Raw genomic sequence first — 17,045 nt, 5'->3', positions numbered from 1 at the left:
ATACACATGTTGGGCTTTGACTGTAATTATAATGGGTCCTGGTGGGAAGCCTGGAATACCTAGTGGGATAGAGGGAGAACAAGGAGGTGGATTCTCAGGATAGGCTAAGTTCTTCAACGGTAATCTCATTGAAGCATAAACAACTGTCTCAGGACTTGACAGGCTTGATGCAGGGATGATGCTGTCCCTGGCTTGTGTGTCTAGAATTGGGGGTGGGAGTCAGTGGTCACAGTCTCAAAGTAAGGGGTTGGCCATTCAGGGCAGAGATGAAAAGAAATCTCTGCAGCCGGCAGTGAGTGAATCTTTGGAATTCTCTAGCCGAGAGGGTTGTAGAGGTGCCATCGTTGAGTGTATTGATGGAGCTTGGGTATTGGGAAGCATAGGGCTGGTGGAGGAAAGTGGTTCCAAGATAAAATAATGAGCCCTGATCTTATTGAATGGCGAAGTGAGTTGCACTCCATTCTGATTTGGAAATTCCTTCATTGCTATATGAATAGAATTCTGTCCTTACCACTTACACTAGAAACATTGCAACAGGTCAAGGAGGCAGTTCACCATTAGCTTTTCAAGGGCAATTAGGATTGGGCAATAAATGTTTACCTTGCCAGTGACACCCAGATCCCATAAAATAAATAAATGAGAAATCAATGACTATAAACTTATTGGACATAAATCTACTAATTCCAGTACCCTGACCATGGTCCAATTAAGGTCTGTTCATAGGAATACATCACAGCCATCTGCAACTGACTGCACTGAGAAAAGATTCAACCTTACACAAGCTTTCCTGCAGACATAATGAGCAAATGGGAGTCAGTGGTGGGCAAGGTAAGACTGGTGGAAAGGAAGGGTTAATTATGTAGAAGAAATAAGACTACCAAACCAATTGAAAAGACAAGAGCATTTAAATCATTGCACATTAGTACATCAGAATGTCAGAACATGACAAAAAGCAGGAGTAATCATTCAGCCACTCATGGCTGCTCCACCATGCAATAAGACCACAGCTGATCTTTTACCTCAGCTCCACTTCCCTGCACTAATCTCATATCCCTTGATATATTGATCTCTGTCTTGAATATACAGGGGCTCCCTGACTTACAGAAATCTAACTTTACACAAATTTTCCATACATTTCTAAAGCGTTTTCCAAGCTGCTAGTAATAATTATAAAATGTTTCATGGTATTCATTAACGACTGGATACAGTATATATTCCATTAGTTTGTTTGTGGGTAGCATTAGGGCAATTGTTCAATGAAATGAAAGAATTACAACAAGTGTATGTAGATCGATACAATATAGATAGTTATAAAAAACAGAGCTTTCTGACTTAACAGCGAAATCGGTTTATGCTCAGTTTTAAGGACAGAACCTTTATATAATCCAGGGATTTCCTGTACCCAGTAACTGAGCCTCCACAGCCCTCTTTGGGAGTGATTTGAGTCTGTGGTTCTGGACACTCCTGCCAGGAGAAACATCATCATTGCATCTACATTGTCAAGTCTTTCAAACAGCTGCAAATGTTTCAATAAGGTCACCTCTCAATCATTCATCTAAACTCAACACAAAATATTCCCAGAATGCTTATTCTCTCTTCAAAGGACAAACCCTTTATCGCAGGACTGAATCCAGTGAAACTTCATTCCACTCACTGCAATGCAAACATATGTTTCCCTAGATCAGGGAGACCAGACCTTTACACAACATTTCAGGTGTCATCCCACAAGGTCCCATATTATTTGAGAAAAACACCTTAGCTCTTGTGCTCAAATCCTCATCTCAACATACTGTTTCATCCTAATTGTTTGTTGTACCTGTACATTAATGTTTAGTGACTCACAAACAGGATATCCTGATACCTTTGAACACTAACACCTTTCAGTCTCTCACTATTTAAAATATTACTCTGCTTTTCTGTTTTTTTCTAACAAAGTGCATGACTGTCAATATTCCCTCTGCCATTTCAATTAGCTTCCCCGAAATCTCTCTTCATCCTGTCTACAACCCACTCTGATACCTAGTTTTGTACCATCAGTAAACTTGAATATATTGCAGTTGGTTCCCTCCCACAGCCGCCCACACCCCCCCCCCCCCAACTCCTATCCAATTAATGAACTGGATTGTGAAGAGCTGGAACCCCCTGCACTAATCCCCACTGCACCCCTTTAGTTATAGCTTCCCAACCTGAAAACGACACACTTGTTTCTACTCTCAGTTTTCTGTCGGGCCCTAGTAGAGAGTCAGACTGAATAGCCTGTTTCTGTGCTGTAACCATTCTATAATTCTATAAACAATTCTAAATCGACTCTAGTAAATTACCCTCAATCTCATGTGCTCCAATTTTGTTTAATCATCTCATGTGTGGCACCTTATCAAAGGCCTTCTGAAATATACCATATCTCCTCATTTGCTGCCATCTATTCAGGTAGATACGCCCTCAAAAATCTACAACATATTTGTCAAATATAATTTCCCTTTCATAAATCTACATTGACTCAGTCAATTCCAACTCAGTCATTTTCTTTTGTGTTCTGTTACTACTTTCTTAATGGTAGATTTCAGCAATTTCCCTACTATTTATGCCAGACTAATTAGTCATGTTTTCTCTCTCCCCCGGCCTTTTTGTAAATAATGGGGTTAGATTTGCCTCCTCCCGATCTGTGGGAATAGCTCTAGAGTCTGTAGAATTTTGGAAGATGACAACCAGTGTATTCACTACCTCCATATCTTCCAAAACCCAGGAATGCAGGTCCTCAAGACCTATAGGCTTTCAGTCCCGTTAATGATAATTCCTTTCAGCTCTTCCTTCAACCTCGGCCTGTTCTCCACTATCTCTGGAAGCTTTGTGTTTTTATTTGTGAAAATGACATTTTATTTTTCAGTCATTCTCCTGTCTCGTCTGTAAGTGATTCACTTTAACTTTTGTTTATCTTTTCCTTTTTACATACCAATAGAAGCTTTTGCTGTGTATTTGTATGTTCCTTGTTTGATTAATCTCATATTCTACCTTTCCATATCAGCGTCCTGGTCCTCCTTTGCCGAATTCAGACATTTTCCAAATCTTCTGGCTTATTGTTCATTTTGGAAACATTATAAGCCTTTTCCTTTGATGTAGTACTATCTTCAACTTTTCATGTTAGCCTAGAAATGTGCTGCCAGGGGTGGTGGTGGAGACAGATACGATAGAGGCTCTCACTTTTCAGAGGCTTCTCATCTCTCTCATTTCAGAGGCCAGACACCAATTCTCGGACACTTCCACCTACCTACCCCTGAACCATGACCCCACCTAGGACCATCAGGACATTATCTCCTGCACCATCACTGACCTCATCTCCTCGGGAGATCTCCTCCCCACAGCTACCAACGACTTAGGTAGCTTAGTCCCACAACTTAGGACTGCCCACTTCTATCTCCTCCCCAAAATCCATAAGATTGATTGTCCCAGCAGGCCTATTGTCTCCGCTTGCTCTTGCCCCACTGAGCTCATATCCTCATATCTGGACACTATCCTGTCCCCACCAGTCCAATCCCTCCCCACCTACATCTGTGACACATCACACACTCTCCAACTCTTTCATAGCTTTAAGTTCTCCGGCACGCACAACCTCATCTTCACCAGGACCCTTCCTCAGGACTTAAGATAGGAAAAGGGGAAGCCCAATATATAGAGGGAAAAGCAGAGCACTGATAGGTGGACAGAAGAGGGGAGGCAGGGTGGACACAAGGTGGTGATAGGTAGATGCAGGTAAGAGATAGTGATAGGCAGGTGCGGGAGAGGAGGGGAGAGCAGATCCACCAGGGGAAACATTGACAGCCTGCTTTTCTCCAGAGATGCTGCCTGGCCTGCTAAGTTCCTCCAGCATCATAGGGTTTTTCATCTAGATTCCAGTATCTAGTCCTTTGTTTCTCATCTTCACCATGGACGTCCAGTCCCTATATATGTCCATTCCCCATCATGATAGCCTCACCACCCTCCGTTTCTTTCTTGATCAGAGTCAGAACCAGTCCCCTTCCACTAACACTCTCCTCTGCCTGCCTGAACTTGTCCTCACCCTAAACAACTTAAATTTCAATTCCTCTCACTTTCTAAGGACCAAGGGCATAGCCATGGGCACTCACATGGGCCCCATCTACACCTGACTCTATGTTGGCTACATTGAACAATCTCTGTTCCAAGTCTACTCCAGCCCCATTCCTCAATTCTTTCTCCGCTATATCGACAACTACATTGGTACCATCTCTTGTACCCGTGCAGAACTTGACAGTTTCATAAACTTTGCCAGAAATTTTCACCGTGCTCTCCAATTCACTTGGACTATCTCTGACACCTCTCTCTCCTTCCTCGATCTTTCCATCTCCATCTCAATAGATTCCTTATCCACCGACATCTTCTACAAACCCACTGACCCCCACAACTACCTCAATTACAGCTCCTCCCACCCTGTATCTTGCAAGGATACTAACTCTTTTTGTCAATTTCTCTGCCTCCACCGCATCTGCTTCCATGATGAGGTTTTCCACTCTAGGATATGCGAGATGTCCAAATTCTTTACTAACCATGGCTTCCCCACTACTGTGGTCAGGAGAGTTCACATCCACATCTCTGCCATTTCCTGCACCTCAGTTCTCACCTACACCCCTCACAGACCCAACAGAGATAGGGTTCCCCTTATCCTCACATTTCATCCTACCAACCTACATACTGTATCCAACACATCATTCTCCGCCACTTCTGCCATCTCCAATGGGACCCCACCACCAAGCATACCTTCCCCTCCTCACCCCTTTCTGCCTTTCACAGGGACCACTCTCTCCGCGACTCCCTGGTTCACTCCTCTGCCCCCCCAACCCTTCCCGCTCCCACCCCGGGAACTTTCCACTGCCCCCGCCATTGGTGCAACACCTGCCCCTACACCAGGTGAACCCTATCTCTGTTGGGTCTGTGAGGGGTGTAGGTGAGAACTGAGGGACCCAAACAGTCCTTTCAGGTGAGACAGAGATTTGCCTGCACCTCCCTTAATATCATCTACTGCATTTGGTGCTCCAAGTGTGGCCTCCTCTACATTGGCGAGACCAAATGCAGACTAGGTGACTGTTTCGCAGAACACCTGTGCTCCATCCATCTCCCCGTTGCTACTCACTTCAACTCCCCCTCCCGCTCCATCACAGATATGTCAGTCCTCTGCCTCCTCCACTTGCAGAAGTCCAAGCACAAACTGTTGCTTTGGGGTGGCACAGTAGCGTAACAGCGTAACACTATTATAGCACCTGCAATCACGTTCAATTCCTGTCACTGTCTGTAAGGAGTTTGCACGTTTTCCCCGTGTCTGCATGGGTTTCCTCCGGGTGCTCCTCACACATTCCAAAGACGTACGGGTAGGTTAATGTGGGTTTAAATGGGTGGTGCGGACTCATTAGGCCGGAAGGGCCTGTTACCATGCTGTATAAATAGTGTTAACTGGAGGAACAGCACTTCACTTTCCGTCTTGGAACCTTGCAGCTTAATGGCATGAACATTGAATTCTCCCATTTTAAGTAATCCCCACAAACACCCCTCCCACCCCCCCAACCACGCCTCTTCTTTTCTTCCCTATCTTTTTTCTTACCCCACCCCCCCCCCATTTTCTTCCTTACCTTTGACCCATCCCCCAGTGGATCTGCTCTCCCCTCCTCCCCCTCACCTGCCTATCACTATCTCTTACCTGCATCTACCTATCACCACTCGCCTCCCCACTTCTGTCCACCTATCACTGCTCTGCTTTTCCCTCCTATATATTGGGATTCCCCTTTTCCTATCTTCAGTCCTGAAGAAGAGTCCTGACCCGAAATGTTGACCACCTGCTTTTCTCCATGGATGCTGCCTGGCCTGCTGAGTTCCTCCAGCATCTTGTTGTTTTTCTTAGATAGGCACATGAATGTGCAGAAAATGGAGGGATTACAAAATGAATACATAATTTACATCACATAGTACCTCATAAAAGCATAAAATCCTAGATTTACTACTAGTGCAGAAAACAGAGGGATTAGTTTAGCTAGGCATTTAATTACTAGTTTAATTAGTTCGGCATAACATTGTGGGCCAAAGGGCCTGTTCCTGTGATGTAGTGTTCTATTTCTACTTCCCAGAGGTTCTACTGGGATTTTATGCTTTAATGAGATACTTTCTCTTTCAATCTTTTTATTAATTTTCAAATTAATACAGATTAATACATATAACATTGGTAATTATACACGTAATACAAAGCGATCGGGAGGACATTCATGACATATATAGTCATAAAGAATAAAAAATATATATATTCTAGGCCCCACGGTTTCTTGGTAAACGAATATATTACAAAAAGAAAGTCAAAAAGAGAAAGAAAAAGATTGTATAAAAAAAACAAATAGGAAAAAAAAGTAAGTAATAAAATGAAACAAACTAAAAAAAAATTTCAAAAAAAAACTGGCCTGATATTTCTCAATGAACAAAGAGCATTACTATGTCATCAACTCCACTCCTCTAAATGCAAAGATTATTGAAAAGAGATCTATATCATATGAAAATATTGAATAAATGGACTCCAAACTTCCTCAAATTTAAGCGAAGAATCAACAGTGCCACTCCTAATTTTTTCTAAGTTTAAACATGCTATAGTTTGAGAAAACCATTGAAAAGTGGTGGGAGGTATTGGATCCTTCCACTTAAACAAAATGGATTGCTTGGCCTTTAATGTAACAAAGGCAATCATACGATAAGCAGCAGCAGATAGGTGGCCAGATTCCATCATTGGTAATCCAAAAATTGCAGTGATTGGGTGAGGTTGTAAATCAATATTCAATACAGTTGAAATAAAATGTCCTTCCAGTATTTTTCCAAAAGAGGACAGGACCAAAACATATGTGTCAGGGAAGCCACCTCCGAATTACATCTATCACATATAGGATTTATATGGTGATAACAACGGGCTAACTTGTCCTTCGACATATGGGTCCTGTGAACCACCTTACTTAAATTGTATCAAAGTGTCTGGCACACATTGAAGATGTACTAATTGAAGAATTTTCTTCCATGTCTCTGTGGGTAAAAGTATCTGGAGTTCTCTTTCCCATTCATTCTTAATTTTATCAAGTGTCTCTGGATGTATTTTCATAATCATAATTAGTCAAAAGGAAAAGAAAAGCATACAAAAGGTACAGAGAGCTAGGTAATAGAGATCTGGAGGAGTACAAGGCTAAAAGGAAGGAACTTAAGAGATTAGGAGAGCCAGAAGGGGACATGAGAAGGCTTTGGCGGGCAGGATCAAGGAAAACCCCAAGGCATTCTACAAGTATGTGAAGAGTAAGAGGATGAGATGCGAAAGGATAGGGCCTATCAAGTGCAGCAGTGGGAAAGTATGTATGGATCCGGAATAGCAGAGGTACTTAATGAAGACTTTACGTCAGTATTCACCATGGGAAAAGATCTGGGGGATTGTAGTGGGGACTTGCAGTGGCCTGAAAAGCTTGAGCATGTAGTTATTAGAAGAGAGGTGGTGCTGAAACTTTTGGAAAGCAAGTTAGATAAGTCACTGGGATCAGATGAGATGTACCCCAGGTTGCTGTGGGAGGCGAGGGAGGAGATTTCAGAACCTCTGACGATGATCTTTGTGTTGTCCATGGAAACAGGAGAGATTCCAGAAGATTGGAGGGTTGCGGATGTTGTTCCCTTATTCAAGAAGGGGAGTAGGGATAGCCCAGGAAATTATAGACCGGTGAGTCTTACCTCAGTGGTTGGTAAGCTGATGGAGAAGATCCTGAGAGGCAGGATTTATGAACATTTGGAGAGGTATGATTAGGAATAGTTAGCATGGCTTTGTCAAGGGCAGGTCCTGCCTTACGAGCCTGATTGAATTTTTTGAGGATGTGACTAAGCACATCGATGAAGGGAGAGTAGTAGATGTAGTGTATATGGATTTCAGAAAAGCTTTTGATAAGGTGCCCCATGCGAGGCTTATGGAGAAGGTGAGGAGACATGGGATCCAAGAGGACATTGCAGTGTGGATCCAGAACTGGCCGGCCCACAGAAGGCAAAGAGTGGTTGTTGAGGGGTCATATTCTGAGTGGAGGTCGATGACCAGTGGTGTACCTCAAGGACCCTTACTCTTTGTGATTTTTATAAATGACCTGGATGAGGAAGTGGAGGGGTGGGTTAGTAAGTTTGCGGATGATACAAAAGTTGGGGGTGTTGTGGATAGTGTGGAGGGCTGTCAGAGGTTACAGAGGGATGTAGATAGGATGCAGAGTTGGGCTGAGAAGTGGCAGATGCAGTTCAACCCAGATAAGTGTGAAGTGGTTCATTTTGGTAAGTCAAATATGTTGGCGGAATTTAGTATTAATGGTAGGACTCTTGGCAGTGTGGAGGATCAGAGGGATCTTGGGGTCCGAATCCATAGGACGCTCAAAGTGGTGGCGCAGGTTGACTCTGTGGTTAAGAAGGCATATGGTGTATTGTCCTTCATCAATCGGGGAATTGAATTTAGGAGCCATGAGGTATTGTTGCAGCTATATAGGATCCTGGTCAGAGCCCACTTGGAGTACTGTGCTCAGTTCTGGTCATCTCACTACAGGAAAGATGTGGAAGCCATAGAGAGGGTGCAGAGATTTACAAGGATGCTGCCTGGGATGCGGAGCATGCCTTATGAAAGCAGGTTGAGGGAACTCGGCCTTTTCTCCTTGGAGAGACAGATGATGGGGGGGACCTGATAGAGGTGTATAAGATGATGAGAGGTATTGATAGGGTAGATAGTCAGAGGCTTTTCCCCAGGGCTGAATTGGTTGCCACAAGAGTACATAGGTTTAAGGTGCTGGGGAGTAGATATAGAGATGTCAGGGGTAAGTTTTTTACTCAGAGGGTGGTGAGTGCGTGGAATGGGCTGCTGGAAACGGTGGTGGAGGCTGATACGATAGGGTCTTTCAAGAAACTGTTATATCGGTATATGGAGCTGAGTAAAATAGAGGGCTATGGGTAAACCTAGTAATTTCTAGGGTAGGGACATGTTCGGCACAGCTTTGTGGGCTGAAGGTCCTGAATTGTGCTGTAATTGTTCTATGTTCTAGATCATAAATTATCCCTATCAAGCCCTTCTGATAGGGATTGAATCCTGAAATTTTTTCCTTAATTTCAATTTTATATGGAGTCGGAAAAGAAAGCATAGTAACTTTTAAAAAAATTCTAATCTGTAAGTATCGAAAAAAAGTGTGATATAGGCAAATTGCATTTATTAGACAACTGCTCAAAAGATAAAAAACAATTATCAATGAATAGATCACAAAAACATGTTATTCCTTTCATTTTCCATAAAGAAAAAGCTGAGTCGATTCTGGATGGTTAAAAGAAAAAATTACATTGAATGGGGCTTGATAAGTTAAATTTATTCAATCCAAAGAATTTACGGAATTGAAACCATATTCGTATTATATGTTTAACTATTGGGTTAGTCATATGTTTACTTAATTTAGTATGTGCAAAAGGGAGTGAGGCTCCTAAAATAGAAACTAATGAAAATCCTTGCACTGATTCATACTCAAGGAATACCCATTTGGGACACTGAATTACATCTAAATCTTGTGCCCAAAAAAATTAAATATCTGATATTAATTGTCCAGTAATATAATCTAAGGTTAGGCAAAGCCATGCCACCATTCTTTTTTAATTTTTGTAAATATTTCTTACTTAACCTTGCATTTTTATTCTGCCATATATATGGAAGAATTTTAGAATCAACAGTGTCAAAAAAGATTTCTGGATGAAAGTTAGAATCGCCTGAAATAGACATAGAAATTTTGGTAAAATATTCATCTTAACCGCATTAATTCGGTCTATCAATGATAGGGATAATGAGGACCATTTCGTAAATAATTGTTTAACGTGATCAATTAAAGGTAACAAGTTAACTTTAAACAGTTCCTTATGCTTCTTGGTAATTTTAACACCCAAATACGTAAAATGGTCTGTTACTAATCTAAATGGTAATTGCCTATAAATTGGGGTTTGCATATTTAATGGAAAGAGTTCACTCTTATTAAGATTTAATCTATAACCAGAAAAAACACTAAACTGAGCAAGCAGTGATAATACTGCGGGGATGGATTCCTCCGGGTTAGAAATATAAAGTAACAAGTCATCTGCATATAGAGATACCTTATGAATCCCCTGTCCACAAGTGATACCAAATATATTAAAAGAATCCCGAAGGGCAATTGCCAAGGGTTCCAAAGCAATATCAAATAATAGAGGAATTAGAGGGCAACCCTGTCTAGTACCTCGAAAAAGCCTGAACAGAGGGGATCTCTGATTATTAGTAAGTATTGAAGCCATAGGTGTATGATAAATCAATTTGATCACAGATATAAAATTGGGACTAAAATTAAATTTCTCAAGTGTATTAAATAAATATTCCCACTCGACTATCATAGTATCTTTAATGAGATACTATGTGATGTAAATTATATATTCATTTTTTAAATTGCTAGCCAATGCTTGTTTATTGTCATACAATAGGCAGTCAACTCCCCACAGGATAGTACAGCATAGGAACAGGCCCTTCGGCCCATGATGTCTGTGCTGAACATGATGGCAAATTAAACTGAATCTCTTCTGCCTGTATATGATCCATATCCCTCCATTCCCTGCATATTCCTGTGCCTGTCTAAAAGCCTCTAAAGTGCCACTATTGTATGTTTCCACCACCATCCCTGGCAGCCCATCCAGACATCTACCACCCTCTGTGTAAAAAAAAACCTGCCTCACACTTCTCCTTTAATTCTACCTTGGTGGTTTCCATTGTTCAGGTTTAAGGCCAAGGCTTCAGATTGAATTAAACTTCTTGGCAAAAGAATTTACAGTATGGGGGTTGTACAGTTGGGTGACTTGTCTGCTGACAACTAAGGCCCATGTAATTACATTCTCAAGCAGCTCTGTAAATGTAAGAACCAAACCGTGGAAGCTTGAAGGCTGCTTCTATCTAAAAATCAGCACATGATTCCAGTTCTAGGGTACTATGTGTGCCATAGATTGTGCTGCTAACCTGGCAGCCCTTAAAGGGATCAATGGCACTAAAACAAAAAATACTTAGGCTTGACTGGGAAATTACCTTCCAACAATTCACTGATCTAAGTAACAATGTCAGGTATCATTGAATATGATCCTTGAAATATCAATAAGTTGCTTTTGACCTGTTCAGTGGAATGTTTGTTTAAAGTGTGTTGTTTAGTCTTTAGACACCCATGGTGTAATCACCTCTGCCCCTTTGTCATAGACCTTTCCGCAAGCTGCTGGCAGTAGGGGCACCTTCACAATTAGCATAAAGTTTTGGACTTTGCCACCACATAAATATTATTTATAAAGCAACAAAAAATTGCTGGGGGAACTCAGCGGGTCAGGCAGCATCTATAGAGGGAAATGACAGTCAATGCTTTGGGCCAAGACCCTTCATCATTTTTCTCCATAGATGCTGCCCAACCTGCTGAATTCCCCCAGCATTGTGTGTGTTGCTCCAGGTTTCCAGCATCTGCAGTCTTTCTTGTGTCTCCATATTATTTCTGAAATTAAGTTCAAAGAGATTGATCCCCAAACATTACAGAAATGTAGACTGTATCAAGATTTATAAGATGATGACGGTAATAAGCTTTGTGTAGTTATTTGAATAAAATGGTTAAGGACCAGATTCACAATCTCACATTCAAACTCGGTTCAGCATGAGGAGCTGGTCTATTTCCCAGAGAAAAATAGAGCTGTGCAATATGTGGTAGATGTTGATGCATTGAATCCCTTCAAGCACAAGCTGAACCCGTTTCTGGCAAGGATGGATGTCACCTTCTTCAAGACTTAGGTACTATATAATATTAATCAGAGTCAATGTGATCTCCTGGATGGGAGTCTTGGATTGTTTTTTTCTTGCTCTTCCCAGGAGTTTCCATGGATCCATTGGATGGGGATGTGATGCACAAGGCACTGTGGTCAGGTGAGTTATTGTGCCCCTCATTTGTTCATGTGTTACACATCAGCAAAACTGCATGCTTCATACAATTGATTCAATTTTTGAAATTACAGCCAGATTTAGTCTATCATAACTGGTTGGCTTGTAAACTACCTACAACAATAATATTCAGCCATGAAATAGTTTCTCAATAAATCCTAAAGGAAACAAATGTGGGTCATGTTTCCATTGGTGTAGGATTGGCAAACTTGAAAAATTTATAAGGAACATTAATCAAGAAGTGTTTGATTGTTAACCCTTTCATCACAATTCCTCAACAAAAATAAGATGGGAATTTACCATCCATATTTCAATTGCCAAAATGTAGCTCAGTTCAACCAGACTATTTTAATCTAAAATATGAGTTATTCAAACCAATTATTCATATAGTAGAATTAAAAACAGAAAATGCTCAGCAGGTCAGGCAGTTTCAGAGGAGAAACAAACTTTTGTTTCAAATAGTTATTTTCTTCATCAGAACTGGAATTGGGAACATAAATTCTGATAAAAGGTAATCAACCATAGAACCATAGAACAATATAGGCCCTTCGGCCCAACATGTTGTGCCGACCTTTTAAACCACACCTAAGACTATCTAACCCCTTCCTCCCACATATCCCCCTACTTTAAATTCCTCCATATGCTTATCTAACAATCTCTTGAACTCGACCAACATACCTGCCTCCACCACTACCCCAGGCAGCGCATTCCATGCACCAACCACTCTCTGGATGGAAAAACCTCCCTCTGACATCTCCCTTGAACTTCCCACCCATTACTTTAAAGCCATGTCCTCTTGTATTGAGCACTGGCGACCTGGGAAAGAGACGCTGGCTGTCTACTGTATCTATGCCTCTTAATATTTTGTATACCTCTATCATGTCTCCCCTCATCCTCCTTCTCTCCAAAGAGTAAAACCCTAGCTCCCTTAGTCTCTCCTCATAATCCATACTCTCCAAACCAGGCAGCATCCTGGTAAATCTCCTCTGCACCCTTTCCAATGCTCTCACATCCTTCCTATAATGAGGTGACCAGAACTGGACACAGTACTCCAAGTGTGGTCTAACCGGAGTTTTGTAGAGCTGCATCACCTCGCAGCTCTTAAACTCGACCCCACGACTCGTGAATGCTAACATCCCATAAGCTTTCTTAACTACCCTATCCACCTGTGAGGCAACTTTCAGTGATCTGTGGATATGAACCCCCAGATCCCTCTGCTCCTCCACACTACCCAGAATCCTGCCATTAACCTTGTACTTCGCCTTGGAGTTTGTCCTTCCAAAGTGTACCACCTCACTTCTCCGGATTGAACTCCATCTGCCACTTCTCAGCCCAGCTCTGCATCCTATCAATATCCCTCTGAAATCTACAGCAGTCTTCCACACTACCCACACCACCACCAACCTTTGTGTCATCTGCAAACTTGCTAACCCACCCTTCTACCCCCTCATCCAAGTCATTAATAAATATCACAAAAAGTAGAGGTCCCAGAACCAATCCTTGTGGGACACCACTAGTCACAGCCCTCCAATCTGAATGCACTCCCTCCACCACAACCCTCTGCTTTCTACAGGCAAGCCAATTATGAATCCACACAGCCAAGCCTCCCTGGATCCCATGCCCTCTGACCTTCTGAAGAAGCCTACCATGTGGAACCTTGTCAAACGCCTTAATAAAATCCATGTAGACCACATCTACTGCACTATCCTCATCAATCTTCCTGGTCACCTCCTCAAAGAACCCTATCAGGCTTGTGAGACATGATCTGCCCTTCACAAAGCCATGCTGGCTGTCCCTAATCAGTCCATGATTCTCTAAATGCTCATAGATCTTGTCTCTTAGAATCCTTTCCAACAGCTTGCCCACCGCAGACGTAAGGATCTCTGGTCTATAATTCCCTGGACTATCCCTACTTCCTTTTTTGAATAAGGGGACAACATTTGCCACCCTCCAATCCTCCGGTACCATTCCCGTGGACAACAAGGACTCAAAGATCCCAGCCAACGGTTCAGCAATCACCTCCATCGCCTCGTGGAGCAGCCTGGGGAATATTTTCTAACAGCTCCAACACGTCCTCTCTCTTGATATCTACATGCTCTAGAACATTATCCTTACCAACACTGTCCTCAGCATCATCAAGGCCCCTCTCTTTGGTGAATACTGAAGAGAAGTATTCATTGAGAACCTCACTCACTTCCACAGCTTCCAGGCACATCTTCCCACCTTTGTCTCTAATCGGTCCTACCTTTACTCTCATCATCCTTCTGCTCTTCACATACTGAAATGTGAATACTGAATCAAGCTGAAATGTAATTCTATTTAAGATTTTCAGTATCCAGTATACCACTGATTTTGGAAAATACGTGTCATTGTGGAATGGTAAACAGAACTTCTCACCAATAGTACCAAAGGAGTCAAACACTGAAAATCAGCAATTGAGATTTCTTTTAGTCTTATGGTCATACAATTAACATTAATTATTGTTGAGCACAGTATTTGGGTGATCACCCTAACATCACAGTGAGCTGCAAACAGAGAAGCAACCTGGAATAATGAGTCAAGGAAGCTGAAAGGAACTGTGACCTTGAACTCCATAGGCAAAGCAGTCCAAAGACCTAGCAGGCAGAGGAGAATCAATGATCACCAGGGCCAATCTTTCAGGACGAGAATCATGGAGCGCAATCCACATGGTGGATTCATGGGTGATCTCTGCGAACAAGAACTTTGAAGGAGGAAGATAACAGGGACTCTTTGCGCTCAAATGGCTACTTGATGAGAGCTTAACCTACTGGTGTAGGCATGGATCCTAATACTGATTGGAAAAGGGAGGTTTGGAAGGGACAGTCAAAACCTTGGCAAGTTGCTCCAGTGCAAGTCCAAGAAAATATTTTGAACATTACCTGAACATATATTTGCCCTTAAAGGAATGGTGTCACAGTTTCCAAGGTATTGGGAATTCATGCAGGTTGACGGGTTTTCTAGCTGTGGTTCCACTGCTTGTTCCTCCTTAGCAATGTTGTGTATAATGAGTTTTTAATATCTGCTTTTCAATTTGTGTAAGACTTCCTTTCAAGATGAAGAGTTAGAGCATGCAGTAGGCAATAATCTTTTTACTAAAACCTGATCAGGGAAATGAAGATAAGGCTCCCCAATGGGTTTAGGGATGAGACTTGCAGTCTTGCAGTTTGAATAGTAGTGTTTCATTTCTGCTCTTCTTCTGTATCTGTTGCATGGGTCACGATTCATAGCTGCGTCAAGATGATTTGGAGTCACCTCCATTGCCTGTCAAAGAAAAGTCGCTCTAATCAGTGCTTTAAAATTAACACATTGTAAAGTTTCTTGAAAAGTAGTAATTGATCTGCAATGCAGTTACTGATTGTTACTGAATACTACTGGCAATCAGGACAATGTGGTCTAAATTTCTGTGATGCTATAAAAGACAATGTCATCACAAGCATCCCTGACATGGAATATGCATTGGGGTCGCAAGTGCAACTCACATCCAGAGGTCAAATTTCATGACTGGCTATCACTAGGAAGTGCAATTTATTTCAGAATAAATAGATTCATAAACACGTACTGATGAAAAAAGCAATATTATGCAATCTAATTTCTAGGTAGTAGTACCACATAGACATATTCAGAGGAGCTTTTACCTTTCATTATAGAACCATAGAACACTACAGCACAGAAATCAGGCCATTCGGCCCTTCTAGTCTGTGCCGAAATGGTATTCCGCTAGTCCCATTTACCTGCACCCAGTCCATAACTCTCCAGACCTCTCCCATCCATGTATCTATCCAATTTATTCTTAAAACTCAAGAGTGAGCCCGCATTTACTACATCAGATGGCAGCCCGTTCCATACTCCCACCACTCTGAGTGAAGAAGTTCCCCCCAAACTTTTCCCCTTTCACCCTAAAGCCATGTCCTCTCGTACTTATCTCTCCTAATCTAGATGGAAAGAGCCTACTCGCATTTACTCTGTCTATACCCCTCATAATTTTATAAACCTCTATCAAGTCTTCCCTCATTCTTCTGCGCTCCAAGGAATAAAGTCCTAACCTGTTCAATCTTTCCCTGTAACTCAACTCCTGAAGAACCGGCAACATTCTAGTAAATCTTCTCTGCACTCTTTCAATCTTACAAATATCCTTCCTATAGTTAGGTGACCAGTACCGCACACAATACTCCAAATTTGGCCTCACCAATGTCTTATACAACCTCACCATAACATCCCAACTCCTATACTCAATACTTTAAGAATGCCAGGGTGCCAAAAGCCTTCTTTACAACCCTGTCTACCTGCGATGCCACTTTCAGGGAATTATGTATCTGAACCCCCAGATCCCTTTGTTCCTCTGCACTCCTCAGTGCCCTACCATTTACTGTGTATGTCCTACCTTGATTTGTCCTTCCAAAATGCAATACCTCACACTTGTCTGCATTAAATTCCATCTGCCATTTTCTGGCCCATTCTTCCAGTTGGTTCAGATCCCTCTGCAAGCTTTGAAAGCCTTCCTCGCTGTCCACTACGCCTTCAATCTTAGTGTCATCAGCAAACTGGCTGATCCAATTTACCACATTATCATCTAGATCATTGATATAGACAACAAACAACAATGGCCCCAGCACAGATCCCTGAGGCACACCACTAGTCACAGGCCTCCAGTCTGAGAAACAATCATCCACTACCACTGTCTTCTCCCACACAGCCAATTTCAAATCCAGTTTACAACCTCTCCATGGATACCTAGTGTCTGAACCTTCTGAACTAACCTCCCATGTGGGACCTTGTCAAAGGCCTTACCGAAGTCCATGTAGACAACATCCACAGCCCTTCATCTACTTTCTTGGTAACCTCGAAAAACTCTACAAAATTTGTTAAACACGATCTACCACACACAAAGCCATGCTGACTATCCTTAATCAGCCCTTGACTATCCAAATACTTGTATATCTGATCTTTCAGAACACCTTCCAATAATGTCAGGCTCACTGGCCTGTAATTACCTGGTTTACTTTTAGATCCTTTTTTAAACAAC

Source organism: Pristis pectinata, chromosome 6, assembly GCF_009764475.1.
Source record: "Pristis pectinata isolate sPriPec2 chromosome 6, sPriPec2.1.pri, whole genome shotgun sequence".
Lineage (NCBI taxonomy): Eukaryota > Metazoa > Chordata > Chondrichthyes > Rhinopristiformes > Pristidae > Pristis > Pristis pectinata.
This window is presented reverse-complemented; position numbering follows the sequence as displayed.